Here is a 12,688-nt window from a genome sequence, read left to right as displayed (position 1 = left end):
AGTGCCATGATTCCCTCCTGAAAAGATTAGAACTGTTTTACTAATTGCATTATTTCTTAGGCAGTGGATAAAGTTAAAAAATGTGCTTTCTTCAAGATGAAGCATGCCTCCACCCAGTTCTCAATACCATGATTTTGTTGGACAAGGACATACTTTGTAGGCTGGATACAAAAAGATCAACAATTTATTAGAACTGTTTGGCTGGGTTCTAGTGAGGCTTTTTGGTGGTTTCTCTGCATCAGTCCCTAAATATGGCAGTTAAGTGCAATTTAAAAATCAGATGTATTTTCCACCTGTTCTGTTAAACCCTGAGATCCTGGTTTTACAAAACACAGGCTTGGAGCTGCAATGAGAGAATAACAACAAGCTATCTTCTCAAATGGTTTTGGGTATGAAACCTCTGGTACTTCATTAATGTTTTTACCCAAGGGTTCTAAAATCCCATCCCTCAAGATTCCTTCTGTAAAGCCTCTTTGAACTTTTTAGCATAAAATGGATAATTTGAAAGAATCCCTGGGAAGGTTTTGACAGTTAACTTCTCATGCATATGTGGCATGTACTTTCAAAAATAAATTCACCTTTTGTCACTCTTGAAGAGGACAGTTTTTAAAAACAAAAGTTAGCTTTGGTAGTCAGTAAGCATAAAACTGTCCTTTTATGATTGAATTTAATTGTTGATAAATACAAAGAAAGAGAAAAAACATCCCTTTGGCAAACAATAAAAATATAGACTGGGAGAGAAATCTACAGTGCTAGAATATGTTTATCAGTAAAACAACTATTTTTCCCCTTGACTCCTTTTGAGCTGTCTACTCAGAAAACATTTTAACCAGAAAACCAAACTGATTTTTTTTTTCTCAGGATTTTTACTCTTTTTTCCCTACACTGAGATTCTTCAGATAGTTTGAAAATGTTTCTCAGTCAAATAATCATCTGAGCTTTTTTCCTGTGTATTTATTGAGAAATGCCTGGAGCTGAGCTGCACAGCTCCACTTTTTAGGAGAAAAAAATTCGATTGGCAAATTAAATTTTCTCTGACAAAGATTTCAAATATCAGTTTGCAGCAACTATCAAGTACAGCTGAGAAGGGTGGTTTGTTTGTTTTTTGGTTTTTTTTACAAGCTATAGTAATTTTGAATGTTTTTTGTAGTTTCTGCAATACATTTTTCAGTCTTCTTCTAAGATTCAGATACACACAATCCTCCTTGGGCCTTTTGTAGGAATTATCACATAACCTAAAAATATGAACAGAAATAGAGGAGTTGAGCTCTGCTTAGGCTAGCAGAGAAAGGGAATTATAAGTAAATCTATTAGCTGGTTACTTTTTCTTCTCTAGTTCAGTCCTGCCCTTTTTTTTCTCTGCTAAAGGTCTGCTCCAAAGCCTGTCCCAGTCAATAATCAACCTTCCCCTGGTTTCAGTGGACAACGCTTCAGCAGCTCAGAGTGTTGCTGATGCATTTACATTTTCTGAACTAAATTAGTTGCTCACAGCTAATTTATTGCAGTCATGAAAACCCAACCACTTTCCAATTCTTGGCTTTTATAGATCAGCTAGCATTTGGGATTGAGAAGATAAAAGCTGCTAAAGAATCAATTGGCTGAACAAGTAGAATGTATAGAAAAAAACATTAGGAAAGCTCAATGATGTACTACATTATCATTAAACATCAATAAGAACAGGGAAGAAAAGCACAGGCAATTTTTTTTTTTATACACAAGGAAGAGGGTATATAGAAGCCAAAGGCATGAGAGATCTGGGTTAGGTCCCTTAGCTCTGCAAACAAATAAAGGAACTCTAACACAATTTGGCTAACCCTTCTTTTTTCCCCCTGCTTGCATAAGAAAACAAAATTCTTAAATTAAAAAGCTTCAGGGTTTCTTTAATATATTCCACATATTTTGACTGCATTCAATATCACTACATGAATCATTACATGATAAATATCCACCATCTTACTCATGCTCATTACTTTCAATTTGTGGCAAGACAAGCTCTCCTCCATCCCTTAATTAGCAGTAATGAGGTAATGGCAGTGGCCATCTGCTCTGATTAAGGGAATCAGTGACAAGAGCTGCTTGCACTCACCTCTTGTTTGCTCAGTGCTCTGAGGTGTTGCATTGCAAGGGCCCTGCTCAGACAGAGCTCCATCTCTCCTGCTCAGAAACATCCAGCACAGAAGTTTTCCTGGGACTTGCTGTGTGCTCTGGCATTTCCAGGCTGGGATTAGAGGAGTGGAGGAGCTGCTCAGCATCAAAACCACAGTGCTCCAGCTTGCCTTTCCATAGCTACTTAAGAAGCAAAACTCCAAACAAAGATTCCTTAAAAATCTTTGAAAATCCAGACATAAATCTCTCTGTATATAGATCTCAGTCTAAGAATGTTTCTTTTCGATACCAGTGAGGAAAGATAAGTAAAGGGAGTTTACAAAGTCTTTCTCCAATTTCTCACCTTCCTTTTCATTGTAGGCAGGTGTTAACAGCCTAAGCCTGTTCATGTTTTCTTACTTTGCTTTTGAGTGGTCAAATGGAATTCAGCAAACCCAAGTGCTGGTGCTACACCTGGCTGGGGCAATCCCAGGCACAAATCCAGGCTGGGTAGAGAATGGATTAGGAGCAGCCCTGGGAGAAGGACTTGGGGGTGATGGTGGATGAGAGCTGGACCTGCCCCATCCCAGAACCCCTCATACCCTGGGCTGAGACCCCAGCTTGGGCAGCAGGAAGGGGGGATTCTGCCCCTCTGCCCTGTTCAGGTGAGACCCCACCTGCACAGCTGCCTCCAGCCCTGGGGGCAGAAGCACAGGAAGAACATGGAGCTGCTGGAGAGAGTCCAGAGGAGGCCCCAGAGCTGCTCCCAGGGCTGGAGCCCCTCTGCTCTGGAGCCAGCCTGGGAGAGCTGGGCTGTTCACCTGTAGAAGGCTCCAGGGACATCTTAGAGACCCTTGCAGTGCCTAAAGGAGCTCCAGGAGACCTGGAGAGGGAGCTGGGACAAGGGATGGAGGGAGAGGACACAGGGAATGGCTTCCCACTGCCAGAGGGCAGGGTTAGATGGGATATTGGGAAGGAATTGTTCCCTGTGAGGGTGGGGAGGCCCTGGCACAGGATTCCCAGAGAAGCTGTGGCTGCCCCTGGATCCCTGGAAATGTCCAAGGCCAGGCTGGATGGGGCTTGGTGCAACCTAAAGGTGTCCCTGCCCATGGCAGGGGGTGGCACTGGATGGGCTTTAAGGTCCCTTCCAACCCAATCCATTCAGTGATACTGTAAAATTTGCACTTTGATTAATTATTTTTCAGTCATTTTAATATATAAATATATTATGCTGATTTAATTGTATAAAGATTAATGTTTACATTTACATGTTTATATACAAATCATACATAAATTGTACATATTTTATCCTTACTGAGAAGGAGATAACCTGTCAGGTACAACTGTGCAGGAAAAGGAGCAGAAGTCTAAAATCTTCATTTCTGTCTCTTTCAGTGGCTTACAAAATGTGGAATACTTGCTTTCTTTGTCTTACTTTCCATTGCCTGGTAAATTGGGATAGCATTTAATTCCTCTATAAGGCACTGTGCTATTCATAGGAGGTAATACAACTTAGGTAGAAACTATGAGGAAAACATGTAGTTGCATTTTTTTGTGTTTAGGCCTTGCACTTCTTCAGCATCCAGAACGCTAGAGAAACCGAAAGATGATGATATCCCCAGAAAATCAAGGCAATATGTGAGTTGGTCTTACTGTGCTTATTTGGGTGAAAAATGGGAGAAATAACCTTAATCATCTCCCTCCCCCACATTTCTTAGTGATTCTTGTTATGCCAGGAGTAGGATAACTAACAATTAACACATCTCTGGTCACAACTTGGAGCTTTCTAATTACAGATTAGCAGATACTTAGACTTCAAAGCCATATTTATATTGAAAAAATATTGCAAGATCTATAAAGAGTACAGAGAGGAGTTTATTTTTTTTTTTTTATTTTTATTTTAGCAAAACATGCACAACAGGAAAAATAAGACATGACATTACCAACTGATTCGTGCTACATTATTTGAAGTGTATTTCTCCAGATATTAACTTCTGTAGCCTGGGTTGCTGTTACTGCATATCAGTTATTAATCCACCTCTATTGACTATGACCATTTAAGTCTGTGAATGACACAGGTGTAATTCATAGACAGCAATACTCAAATGACACATTTACTGCCTGAATTACATAAGAGAAATGGAGTTCAGGGACTTTGTGCATTGGAATTGTAACCAGCAATATTCTGCTCCATGAGAATTCAAAGTCAGACCTCAAGAGAGGAGGGATTCTTGGAAGATTCCTGGTTGTCTTATCTGTAAAATATAAAAGTAGAAACCTTCCTTTTTAGTATTATTTATTTTCATTTTTGACTAGGCTGTAAGCAATTTTGGACACCCTTTATCTGTGAAGATCACATTCCAAGGCAGAATCAGTGGATGTTACCATGGAAAACTGAATTCACAGAATGGCTTGGGTTGGAAAGGACTTTAAAGATCATCTAATCCTCCCCTCCTACCATGGCAGGGACACCTTCCACTCACCCAGGCTGCTCCAAGCACTGTCCAACATGGCCTTGGTCACTCCCAGAGAAGTGCCACAGCCACAGCTTCTCTGGGAAACCTCTACATTTGTTTGTGTCCTCATCACAAAAAACTTCTGTCTTGAATCCAGTGCAAATTTATCCCTTGTCTTTTGGTTTAAAACCATTGTCCCTTGTCCTGGCACCCCAGGCTCCGGTAAAAAGTCTTTCTCCATCTTTCTTGAAGCCCCTTTGCACATGGAAAGTCTGAAAAAGAATCCCACTGGAGCCTTTTGTTCTCTAAGCTATGGAACCTCAATTCCTTCAGACTTCCTAAAAATGAAAAAGGTGTTCTTGTCCTCTGACCTCTGTGTGGAGCTCCTCTGGCCCTGCCCTGACACTTCTATTACTTCCTTTAATTAATATCCACAGTATAAATGTTATTTATAGATTTTAAGGAAGAACACACAGAAATGAATTTCCTAAAAGCGTATTTACTTGATTAGACAACCTAAAAGGAAACCAAGATGTTTCCCTGTCCAGCTCCAAACCCACTGGAAATTTGGAGAAGTTTGCTCAAAAAAAAAGAGAGGTGTCTATGCTCACTCAGAGAACACGTAAAACTGTAGTAAAATGTCAGTTGTTGGTTCCGAGTTCTACTTTTTATTAATTTTATGGTTTCAAAATTACTTTCAAAATACTCTTACTCATGTAATTTTTCCAAATCAACTACTTAGAGTTAAATATAGACTGTGGCAACATCTATTGTTAATGTTATTAGCAAAACAAAGTTTCTAGGGCTTGCTAGACTTAATACCAGCTTCTTGTTTGAGAAATACTTGTTATTGAAAAACTTCCAATGTAAATCAGTGGAATGCCAGGTAAAGCAGCTGCCAGGCTGAACTTTTAACAATCTGTAGAGAAGCCTTGATATATGGCAAACTCTATAATGAAACAAATGTTAGATGTTAATTCAGGTCACAAATAAAAGCTACTTGAAGAAATTTAATGCCAAAGTTGAATTTTTAGGTGCTCTTAGGATGATTAATGCCTGGAAGAATGTATGAGACAGTTCAGGGTTTTAGATGGCCCTTAAAAATAACATCAATAGATGGAAACTACTTAAATTTCTCCATCTCCTCCTCCTTGAGTACAAACCAGCCAGTTCATCTTCCTGCTTCTAACCTGATGCTTTATCTCAGTTGAGGTCTCAAACATGTTCACTGCTGAAGAGTTTGCACTTGTCCTAGATGAGATTTTTCTCTAGGAAGGCAGCTATAAAAAGCAGAGTTGTATGTTATTTATAACTCAAAACAGAAGGGTGCACTGAAAACTTCTCTGTTTTCATAACCGTGTTAGCCAGCTTCTGTCTTCCTGCTCTAAAAACATGTACAAGGAGGGAGAGTTGTCCATTTACATTATTAAATGGGATGTGTTTTGAGCAGAATTCATAATTAGGAACCTTTTTGAAAATTATTATCCTTCACATTACTAAAAATGGATGTCAAGCCACTGACACTTTTGTCTTGTTGACAAATATTTATTTTTTAAGTAGTAGACATTGAACCCATTAAATGTACCAGAAGATGAAGACTGAATTATAGTTCTCTGGCAGCAATTAAGCTGGTGACTATTTTTGTGTCCCTGTAGAACATTAGGCCAGGGGGTACATTTGTGAGCAAGATTTGTGCAGGTAGGGTCAGGGTTTGACCCTGGAATATTTCCTGTGCTAAGACAGAGAGGAATATGTTTATCAGGTCTGTCTCTACAGAACATTTATATCACAAAGGATCATGTGTTTCAGAGGTTACATGTTTCACACAACAAAACAATTTATTTCAGAGTGACATAAGAGCTTCGGCAAGTTACACAACTGCAGAATCTTTAAAAATAATAACAATTGGAAATATTAAATAGAAAGATTTCTTAATGAACATAGTCATGGAAACAGGTCAGTATTCCAAGGCAACCTTCATTTAAGGAAACCCCAGTCCTCCAGCATGACACAGAACAATAGAATCATTAAAACTGGAGAAGACTTCCAAGATCATCAAGTCCAACCTTATCAACCTCAAGAACTCCAACTCATTGCAGAAGCTAGCAAAGCAAGAGAGCGGTAACAGATTTACTTTTCCCCAACATATTATATCTTCAAAGAGTTCCCTAATGCTTTATCATAAAGAACATGCCAATTGTTAAGTAATTCTTAATACTATGTCCTCTGAAATTCAGGCAGAAATAACACTCCCTTGTTGAAATGGTGAAAGCCAATCTGAAATCAAATAAACCCCAGTTTGTAAGTAAGAGAAATAAGTTTCTGATTCCATGTGGCTACAAGGCGAATGGTGACCTCAGAAAAAGAGTCTGGATAAATAAATTGAAATAAACATCTTTAATATCCACCAAATAGTTATCTGCTGACTTTGCTTTAGTATTTTCTTGGCAAAAACTCGAGTAATTAAGATCAAACATAAGTAATGCTTCCTCCTTTATCTGACATGTCAGTTTGGGCGCTATGTTGTTCACACAAGATGAAAACTAGAAACTTGATATTCAGTAATAAACAGAAGCAAGAAACAGATCATGGGGTGCTGCAAAATTTAAAATGGGCTTAGACAGAATGTCAGAACCTGTCTCTAAAAGTGAGGTCCAAGTTTTCCCCCTCCAACTGCAACGAGATATGATGCACACCTAAGTATCGCCTGTATTTTGTACCACAGATTTCTCTGGGGAATACTCAGGTTTCCATGTATGTCAGCCCTGATCTAAATTCCTCTGCAAACTGGGCACAGGGAAGAGTTGTGCCAATCATCTACAGAACCAGAGAACACCTTGGGTTGGAAGGGACCTTAAAGATCATTTCATTGCGGCCCTGCCATGGGCAGTGACACCTTCCACTGTCCCAGGCTGCTCCAAACCCCATCCAACCTGGCCTTGGACACTTCCATGGATTTTCTGATTTAAATATGGGCAGAAAAGAAGAACTACAGGGCTACAGAAACTGCAAAAGTGATTCACATTTTTGGAGAGCTTGAATTTCCCAGGTTTTCATGACAAAACCCATATGCTGATGTGACAGTGTTATTTTCTCTAGCCCAGTGTCCCACTGTAGTAATAATTCTGTGAGTACAAACAAGATGCTGCAGGCCCTTTAAACTAAAATCTTGATTCTTTAGAACAAAATGTAAGTTTAAGAAGAAGATGATGCCTTTTTTTCAAAGAATTTAACAGAAATTTTATTTTCTTGCATACAAATGAGATTTGTTTAAATTGGTAAGAGAAGGAGTTAATAAGAACATAGAGAATGACTTTTCCTTTTGATTTTTTTAATTTTTTGTTTTTTAGAAAGGCACTTATTATTCTAAGAAAGGCACGTACTCTACAGTATTCCTGAATTTACTGCATCATTAAAACACAGTAATCAGCTGCAGTAAAATGCTATCAGGATACCAAACACAGCAAGTGTAATGAAGCAGCTGCTGGAGTGATCATCAGGATTTAGATTTTTGTCCCTATACAAACGAGAAATAAGATAAACACAGAGAAATTAAGAAAAACTGGTATAGATCACACTAGCATGATTAGGAAAGTGACATTTAGAGTAGAAAATTAGCATATTTGTGATGCTACCTAACAAAAAAATGAAAATATTGCATAATGGATTAGCAATATCTGACTTCACCAGTGGTCTGATGTCTCACATGACGTTTTAGACATGGGATGTTCTCTGTGATATTTTTATACTCAGATATATGAGCCCAATTAGTTTATTTGACAACTCACTTTCTTTAGGATTCTGTAAAGAAACAAATGCTTGTTTGTTTTCATAACAAATGACAGTTATTATGAGTTTATTCAGAGACTGCCAATGTTCCTTCAAGACAGTGATATGTGGCTTTTAAAACTAAGAAAAAGCTTCAAAAATTTGCCAATCCAAGATTAAAGCATTATTTGGAGTTCAGGAGAACAAAGCATTACAGGAGCTGATTCTCACAGAGTTTTCAGAGACTTTTGATTTGTACTGCAAGGATCCTCATTAGGAGGCTAGACTGTCTTACCTCTCTGACAGACATGGTGCCAGAGAATCAGGGAACACTCAGAGAGTTTTCTGTCAGAGTCATAAATTTATAAATACCTTTATGGGTTTGCTGGTTAAGATGCAGAAACTAAAGACACAAAATGCTATTAATTTATACATTCTGAAAGGTGAAACACTCCTGGTACCAAAGTCTTCTGAAACTTCTCTTGCAAGCCAGGAAAAATTTGTTTTTGCAGATTTGATATCTAAATGTGTAAAACTGAAATCTTGATCTGGGGAAGGGCAGATCTAAAATCAGTGCACCTAGCAAGAACTGCTTGCAAAGATCTGCACAGTTGTATAGTCCACACTGTCTGGGTAGACATTAACATAATAAGAGAAATTTCCTTTAACTGTTTACCATGGAGATGAGCAGTATTTGCTCAGGGTTAAACTATTTTAAATTGATGTTTCAGAGCACAAGGCTGATGAGGAGTGGCTGAGGGATCTGGGGGGGCTCAGCCTGGAGAAAAGGAGGCTCAGGGGGGACCTTCTGGCTCTGCACAACTCCCTGACAGGAGGGGACAGCCAGGGGGGTCGGGCTCTGCTCCCAGGGAACAGGGACAGGAGGAGAGGGAACGGCCTCAGGCTGTGCCAGGGGAGGCTCAGGTTGGATATGGGGAAAATTTCTTCACAGAAAGCATGTTCAGGAATTGGAACACACTGCCCTGGGCACTGGTGGACTACCTGTCCTTGGAAGTGTCCAAAAAATGTGTGGCTGTGGAACTGGTTTAGCTGTGAAGGTGTCAGTGGCACTGGATTGATGTTTGGACTTGATGACTTTAGGGTGCTTTTCCACCATCAATTATTCTCTAATTCTTTGCCTGACCTCTGTTCTCATGCCAGATGAACATCCTGACTTTCACAAAACCCCAAAATCATAAAATCCAAACAATGTCTGCACACTCTTTCTGGGTCTTCATGGAAACCTTGAGAGATCAGCACCAGGAAATGTGTTTTCTCACCGTTGAGATGTGGCACTCATGGCCCCGTCAGCACGTGCAGGTGAGGTCACTGTCTGGAATATCTCTGGAGTTTTGGTTTGGAATGGAGAATTCATCAGTGGCATGGGAGGTAGAACACTGTCAGTAGCTGTCCCATCCCGCTGTAAAAGGGGGAGCTGGAGAGAATTCTTTTTTATAGATTTTCTCATACAAAAATAAAGTCTGAAATTGGCAAATATTATATCTGAAAAGTGTTTATTGATAAAGAAAGATAAGTGTTCCTACCTAAGGGGGATAGAAAAGAAAGCAGAGAAGGAAAAAGAGAGAGAGAGAGAGAAAGAGGGGGAAAATAAAATTGTAGGGGTATCTAAAGACCTGGATTTCTTAACACTGTGTAACGTAGTTGACATTGTGTAACAACAGAACTGTACAATTCACATATAAATTCAATATTCTGCATGGTCATTTTGGAAGCCTGTTGGACTTGTGTGCTATGTCTAAATGTGTGTTGTGTTTAATTAACTTTAAACCTATTTGAAAAGAAGGGATTCTGACTTCACACTTTAATCCAGCAGGCTGTTCTACCTCCAGAACATAACAACAACAATAATAATAATCTTATTAACACTGCACACAGTTACCCTGAAACACAAGTAGGTCAACAGGTTATAGGTCCTTCCAGAGCTGGGGAATATAACTATAGCATCAGAATGAGGGAATAATCCACCTGGAATTACATCCACCCCTACCAACACATACTTTTTCCTTCTGATTTCCTAAAGGGTCTAATATAATCGACTTGCCAAGCCTCCCATAGTCCTTGTCCTTCTCTTAGATGTAGTGCAGTGTAGAATCAATGGTTCAAACTTTTTCGCTCACAGACAAGGTGTTGGAAGGTGTTTACACCAAATATTTGTCAGATTTTTCACAGAATTACAAAGTCACGATTCAGATCTTCACAGTCCTTTCTCTAAAAAAAACAGGTACTTGGCTGGATTTAATTTTAAAAATATAGCAACTCCTGCCAGTGTTGAAGCCTGAGAAAACATATTTCTTGCTGTTTTCTAGAAATTAATCTTCACTATCAAGCCCAATGTTAGTAACCTTGTATGTATTTATATAAATATTTGTTGAGTCAGGCTCACTTAAGCTATTTCCTCATGTATTTCTCTCATAAATCCTCATTTGCCCTTGTGTACTGTAGGAGAATAAAGATGAAGTGAAAATGTACTTTGTCCTCGGAGCGTTGAGACAGTTTTCTGTAAGGGTTATGAATAATTCTCTGATATTCACATTACATTGAATTTAACTAAATTTATTCCAGGCATGGAAAGTTTATGTTGCTGTTTCTCAAACTTAACATGAAAATACTTCATAATTATTAGAAATTTGGTAACACTTTAGCAACAATCTGCTTATTTTATTGGATGTAGGGGATGTTTTTTCTCTAAACAGAGATTGTGTTCTCTTCTGAAGGAAGTATTTAGTAAAGTCAGTTTGTGTAAAAAGTGCTGCACAAACTGGACTTTCTTAGCACTTATGGGTACTGTTGACATATTCATTTTTACTTTAATTTCCCTGTATAAAAGGGACAGAAACTCCATTCTCAGGATGGAGTTCTTAGGCCTTGTGTTCTTAAAGATTGAGAACTACAATAATTCAATAAATTAAGATTAATAACCTTAGTTAACATTCTCCTTGAAATAAAAACTCAGATTGCCACCAGGATTATTTTTTGGGATATTAAAAAAAACAAAAAAGAAAACCTAAACCAAACCAATTAATTAAATAATCAAGTAAATATAGAAATAGTAAAATCTTTTTGCAATTCTGTTTGGGTGCTGTGAGTTCAGAAAACCAAAGAAAGGACTGGATCCCTTGCTGTGTCATATCAGAGGCTTTGAATTGCTCTAATTTTCCTTCTGAGATGTAGCAAGGCAGTGATTCTGGTTCTGGGCTCTCAAATTGCAATAGGCTCAAGGGGAAAAAATATCCAAAGAAACGAAAGGGAAAAGGAAAAGGAAAGAGAAAAATTTCCCTTACTATTATCTAGGAAAAAAAAAGAGGCTCCACAACACTAAATAATGGTATACCCATGGTGTTAGGGCAGTTGAAGGTGCCATCCTCTTTCAATCTCATTTTTTTAAAAATTTTGACCCAACACCATTACATTCTCTCTTTTGTTTTTCTTCTTCTTTTTTGTTTTTTTTTTTTTTTCTTTCCTCCTGAGGTATCTTGTGGTGTATATATAACACAACTTGAAAGAACTGCCAGGTTTCTCAAATAAACAGGCACAGCAGCAGTGAAAAATAATAAAAAACCTGTGAAAAATCTGATGAATTTTGTATTCTGTGCAAAACAAGCTCCTATTTTATCCTGATTTTCATCAGATTCATATCTAGACACCGCTAAGAAGGAAAGAGTATTCAGGAAGAGCCTATCTGCTCAGCTGCAGAGAAAATTTAAAAATGCATTTTTTTATTTATATAAAACTGAAAAAGCTGTCAGACTAAATACATTTTTATTCATGTGAATATATAAAGGTTAAAGTGAGTGATGAATACATTAAATACACATTATATTGCTCACAGAGAAGGAAACAGAACTCAGGAGTTCAATTCTGTATTTCAAGTTGAGTCTTTTGCTTTACTTGCTTGTTTATGAGCTTTTCCCCAAATTCCCTCTCCTCTGCACAGCTCCCAGTGCAATTAATTAAAAGAAAGCAAATTCCAGCAAACCAAAAACCCACCAGTAAACTAAAAAGGGAGTAGAATAAATTAATCTATTCCTACAAATTTCTTTTAAACTTTTTTTCTTCACATTTTGAAGGTTGGGAACATGTGGAAAAGTGCTGAATAGCTCATACCTGTGACATACAAAGCAATCGTTTGTAGGAAAGCCTGAAACAAATTTCAACAGGTCAATGAAAGCTAAATTCAAAATTCTAAACAGATTTTTTTACTCCTGAGAGGAGAAATATCTCTTTAATCTCCCCTTTTATACAGTGGATAGCTAATTAGATGGTAATAATTAAGTAGAGCTGCAAAACAAGCCGTTTATAAATCCTAATACTCTGTGCTCCTTTTCTAAATTTTCCCTCACTCCACGCAGTTATTAGGA

The 12,688-nt window shown here is 38.1% G+C and overlaps 1 long non-coding RNA gene across 1 annotated transcript; it reads left to right on the top strand.

Moving 5' to 3' along the window:
* Window positions 1–2,533: 2,533 nt before the first annotated feature.
* LOC147651487 (uncharacterized) lies at window positions 2,534–5,550 on the top strand. The gene is made up of 3 exons (XR_015274097.1): window positions 2,534–2,750; window positions 3,648–3,723; window positions 4,402–5,550. It is a non-coding gene; the product is annotated as an uncharacterized LOC147651487 (long non-coding RNA).
* Window positions 5,551–12,688: the final 7,138 nt, after the last annotated feature.

The sequence above is a fragment of the Cyanistes caeruleus genome, chromosome 9 (genome assembly GCF_971803275.1).
Source record: "Cyanistes caeruleus chromosome 9, bCyaCae1.hap1.1, whole genome shotgun sequence".
Classification (NCBI taxonomy): domain Eukaryota; kingdom Metazoa; phylum Chordata; class Aves; order Passeriformes; family Paridae; genus Cyanistes; species Cyanistes caeruleus.
Note: the sequence above shows the minus strand (reverse complement) of the source record. Positions and strands in the feature narration are given on the sequence as shown.